A 6,000-nucleotide genomic window follows, 5' to 3' on the forward strand; every position below is an offset into this window, starting at 1 on the left:
GTTACTATTAGGATAGTGGACTACAAGTTTATGTTACTGATTATTTGCTATCAAGACTAGGTTATTGAATGTTTAGATTTGAGTTATTGAAGTAATTAAAATTTAAATTGGTACAATTATATGAAGACACCTGATTCTCGCCCCCCGCCCCCCGCTTTAGTTATTATAAATCATGCTAACAATAGCCACCTAACCTAACTTCATACAACTAGATCTCCTAAACTGTAAGTCTAATTTTTCTTTTTCTTGGTGAACCTTCACAAAGGAGAGAAGATCTTAAGCTAAGGTTTTATCTTTTGGTATTCATGGATCTCTCTATAGGGATTATGGAGCACAAAGTGGTCTAAAAATGTCATTTCAAAATACTTGTCTGATACCCACTATGTTCTATACCACTAGTTGCTCATGTTGGCAATATGGTCAAATAGATGTCTTGATAGTTGTCATTTATGGAAACATATATTCAACATTTCATTTATGCATTTAGAGATAGAAAATTATCTAAGTGTTAGAAAGTTTGTAGTAGACAGAGAGAAGATGTGATGTTTGCGAGCAACTCATTAAGAGTTAGCTTACATGTAGTTGAGGAAAGCTCTATGACAGTGTCATGATGATGTGTACTAGTGCATAGGTGTGTATAGATAGTATGATGTGAGATATGATTAAAATACTAGTATGAGTATTTAATAGTGTAGAACAGAGCATAATAGAGAATTGAATTGTACGACTTGAGAAATTATTTTGGTAACAAAATAATTACTAAGTCATGATGAGCTGACTATGTGGATATTATTCCATAAGTTATTTTATATTATGCCAAGCATGTGAAAGCATGAAGGTCTACTAAGTAGTGAATTATGAAAATGTGAGGTATAAGTAAAGATCTTATCTTGTGAAGATAAGTGTTCAACATATGTATGATCTATGCAATATTTGTGATTGATGTGAAGTCAATGAGATGATATGCGAACTACATTTGATGTATGATCATAGCAAGTGTAAAATATAGTAGACAAAAAGTATTGTATGCATATCTATTTTTGTGAAGAATTGAATTGTATAATTGCATGTTAGGGCAGTGGGCTCTTCTTGCATACATAGTATTTGATCACCAACTCCTAACAGGGTTGAAGAAACTTCTAAGAAGGTTGAGGCTTCTAACAATGTCTAGTCCTCTAACAAGGACTTGAGACAGTATACATACTTCATAGACTCATAACAAGGTCAATATTCTTAACAGGATCCTATTTTTTAGTGGACCAACTTGTGGGTATCATCCCCACCGAGGTTTTCCATTGGCTAGGGTTTCCCTAGTTAACAAATAATTGTGTTATGAGTCTCTATGTGTATGGTTATATTTACTGTTCAACATTTTTGCTTTACTTTTATATGCAAGTTATAAAGTAATTAACAATATTCAGTTGTGGGCAAAAGTTTGTAGAATACTGATTCACTCCCCCTCTCAGTATTATCTATTTCTATCAATTGGTATCAGAGCCCAGTTTCTTTGAAGAAGTTTAATGGCTTGAATAAGATCCCTATAGATATGGAATAGTTGAAGAAAAAACTTGAAGAAGCTCTTGAGAAGATTGACCTTCTTACTGAAGAAAGAGACAACCTGAAAGAAAGATATGAAGATGCAAAATTTTTCATTAGTAAACTGAAAGGCAAGATTGATGATTTGAAATCTAGAAAGGAATCAATTGCATAGATTAGTGACAATGATGAAGTAGGAAATCTCTAGAAAGAAAATGAGATTTTGAAACATGAATTGAAAATTGTTAAACTTAAGTTGAATCTTAAGAAAAATGGTGGAAAGAATGAATCTAAATTGAAAAATGAGAATGCAGACCTTAAATCCCTGCTAAGTCAAGTTACATCTGAGCTAGATACTATCAAAATTAAGCATGCAAAATTAAAAAAATACAATATCATTGTAAAAGGTGAATTGATACAAGCTAAGCAACACTTAGAGAAACTTTATTCCAGTAGTGAGAAGATAGATGAATAGATATTTCACTAGAGAACTTCTTATGACAAGATAGGACTTGGATATCTGATTGGAGAGAAATCAACAAAGAAAGTTGAAATCAGAAGAGGACCAAATCTAGTTATTAAATCCCCTATTAAATCTAATCTAAGTAAGGTAGAATCAAGCACATCTATTGAAGTATCAAAATAAGTTGAATTAATTGATCTATTAGTGAAACATGATGAACCTAAGAAAACAAAGCAAGCTGATAAACCTAAGCAAGATGAACCACCTAAGGAAGTAAGATGTGAGTTCAAAAGAAGATGTTTCATATGCAATGAAGTTGAACATATGAAAAGAGATTGCATAGGTAAGTATTTTAAACCTATCACTAATCTCTATTGTTATAATTGTCATGGTTATGGACATAAAGCAGTAGAATGTAAGAAAACTAAGTTTGATGGTAATAATACAAATAGTAGAATGTTTAGTAATACTAATCCTATAGGTAATGCAAGAGGGAGATCATAGAATAGATCCAATGATGGAGAGAAATATAATGGATAAAAGAACCATTTTATGTGTTACAAGTGTAATAATCATGGACACATTGCAAGGAAATGTAGAGCACCTGAAAGTTAGAATGGAACAAATCAGAGGTGAAATGCACCTATATGTCAGTTATGTAATAACTTTGGGCACACAAAAAAATATTGCAGAATGGATAGAAGGAAATTTAATAGGAATCCCAACTATAGAAGGAGCAACAATAAAAATGATATAAGGAATGATAGTGGTGTTGATATATGATTGAAAAGATCATTTGAGTAAGAGAACTATTGAAGAAGTGTTTTTAATCATTGTTTGTCATTGATGTCAAACCTGCTACATGCTGGTAAGACAATTGCTTATATGTTTCAAGCACTGTCACTTAGTTGATTGATGAGGGGGATTTGATTAACAAGATGTAACAAAAGTACCTAGAGGAAAGGTTGAGTTATGATTATGTATTGAAGTGTAAGAATCAGTTAAGACAGTGATAACATAATGTATTGATGATTGACTTGAGGTTGCAAAATGATTGGCTACATTTAGAAAGTTCAAAAGAAAAAGGTTGGACAAAGTTCATTTGAAGTTTGACGAAGTTGATAGAAGGTGCCAAGAAAAGTTAGTACAAGTCGAGAAAAAAGTCAGTTGGAGCCAAGTGAAAGTAATTTCTAGTGCATGTCGAGCAAGTTAATAGGTGTTGAGCAAGATAGTTGAAGCCGAATGATTTTCAATTGATGTCAAGCACCAATAAAATCTAGTTGATGCCAAGTGATTTTATAGTAGATGTCAAGTAACACAGTATGTGCCGAGCATTAGTAAATTGATAATGTCAAGTTGCTGCATTATGAAGAAGATCAAAGATTCACCAAATAAAAGCCAACAAGTTTGTTTTCTTGGAACTTGTGAATCAAGAGGAAGATAAGATTGATGAGTTGGAGGCACAAAATCATATGTAAATCATTTTGGAGGTGAATTCAAATGGATTCTATGAGAATTATTTAGAGAAGACAAGATATGGAGTAGATACATTATATCCTACCTAATCCATCAAAAACCCTAATTTTTGGGATGGTTAATGAGCAAGAAAAGAGTTCTAATTTCCTATACGTAGGGATGTCTGGTCATGAAGCAAAAAGGTTAGAGAGTTTTAGAAGTAAAAATATGACAAGGAGAAGGAAGAGAGCTTGCTTCATCAAGTGACCCAAGAGAAGAAGTTTGCAATGGCATACTAAGTAAGAAGGCTTAATGATGATGAATGCTTGAAGGGTGAACAAGATGTTAGAGCTACAGAGATTGGAAGCCAAGTAGAGTTGAGGATTGAATAGTGATTTGTAATCTACAAGTAAGGTTGTAAGTTGTATCAAATCAAAGCTCTCTTGTTACTTTCTAACAATTGTATCAAATTAGGGTCAATCTTTTGGAGAAAGGTTGACATAACAATAATTAGAAAATCCTTTAATAGGGTGGCATTCCAAGTGAATGGCCTAAAGTCCTTTAACAAGGCTCACTTTTAACAGGGTGAATGAAATCCCTTAACCGGGTCACATTTAACAGTGTGTGTTGTAACCTTTAACAAGGTTGGCCTTTAACAGGACATCACTTCAGAAGAGTAAAAAAGGAGTAGCATGTTACTGGTGGTTTTTTCCAAATTGGGTTTTCACGTTAAATCATTGTGTCAAGTGTACTAATGGATGTGTTATGTTTTATGCTTTATACTTCTGCATGTTAATGTTATAGTAACATATTAGTTTTGGTTAACACACAATGAATGCATGCATGGTTAAGAATGTTATATGGGTTCACTGAATTGTGAAAAGTTTTATTTGTGCATCTAGACCTTGAATAATTGATTCACCCCCCCTCTCATTTATTCTAAAAGAATTCCAATATTTGTTATTAGATTTCAGTTGCTTAAGAAGATTAGTTTTAAGGTACTAAAAGCATAAAGATTAGAATGTCAAAAAGAGAGGTACCCAAGCTGAACAGAGATATCTTTTTTGCATGGCAAAGTTTGATGAAGCTACACCTTGGAGGACTTGGAGATTATACATAATCTTGCATTTCAGTAGAACATGTTTATCCAAAAAGAGCCTTAACTACTGAAGATTTGAAGAAAAAGAAAGAACACAATCAGGCAATGTTGGAGATTTCCTCTGCTCTAAGCTATGTTGAGTTTGATGATATCAAAGACCTTAAAAGTGCAAAGCAGATGTGGGATGCCTTAGACACCATCTATGGGGGAGACAAAAATTTTCAAAGAGCTAAGTCAAAGAGCCTCAAAGGTAAGTTTGATGACATGAGAATGAAAGAAAGTGAGAACATTGCTCAATATGTTGCTAAAATAAAAGAAGTTGTTAGTGCAATAGAAGATGCTACTGGTAAAATAGATGATAATATTGTGCTAAGTAAAGTCTTGAGAACATTGTTGCCTGTGTATGCCATTTGAGTATCTACAATCCAAGAGTTAAGATGTATTCCAGGAAATGATCTAACCCTTGAAGGACTAGTAGGAAGACTCACTGCTTTTGAGTTATCTAATTTTGACAACTACAGACTAGAAAGTATTGAATCAGCTTTCAAATAAAAATTGTTACTGAAGGATTCTGAGAAGGTAAAACCAAAGAACAAGAAAAGAAAGATAAAGTATGCATCCAATGACAGTAGTACAAATGAGAAAGACATTGAACATTTGGAAGCATTGTTGGCTAGAAGATTCCGCAAAGAAAAAAGTAAATTCAAAGGTAAGTTGCCTATCATTTTTTTTAATTGCAATGAAGTTGGTCATCTTGTAGCAAGATGTACATAGAAGAAGAACTTCAAAGAAGGAAACAAGCATAAAAATAGAAGAGAAGACGATGGAAGAGTCTATAGAGACAAAGGCAAGAAGTCATGCTACATTGCTAATGAATAGAACTCTAATTAGAATGATGATGAAGTGGTATATGTTGCAATGAAGGATGAATTAGATGAGAATGAGGCTACCACACTTATGACTTGTGTGAACAAGAACGAAAAATGGATCATTGATAGTGGAGAATCGCATCACATGATTGGAGACAAAAGTAAGTTCATTACCTTAACCTGTTATGATGGAAATAGTGTAAGATTTGGTAATGATGCACCATGTTTGATAAAAGGAAAAGGGTCCATCATGTGATAATGCTTATTATGTTGATGGATTGAATTATAACCTGTTAAGTGTATCACAATTGAACAATTTGGGGTGCAAAGTTGAGTTTGAGAACAAATCAACCAAGATATATGATACAAATGGAAACTTGATTGGAAAAGGTGATCAAACTAGGAGTAATATATTTTATTTGGATATAGAAGATGCTACTTGTCTTATTTCAAAATTTGATGATGTATGGCTTTGGCACAAGAGATTATGTCATGTTAACTTTGATAATCTGATTAATATCAACAACATGAAAAGAGTTAGAGGTTTGCCTAAATTGAAGAAATCAAAAAATATAATG

Source organism: Cupressus sempervirens, chromosome 3 (genome assembly GCF_028749045.1).
Source record: "Cupressus sempervirens isolate cs-2001-9-10 chromosome 3, ASM2874904v1, whole genome shotgun sequence".
Lineage (NCBI taxonomy): Eukaryota > Viridiplantae > Streptophyta > Pinopsida > Cupressales > Cupressaceae > Cupressus > Cupressus sempervirens.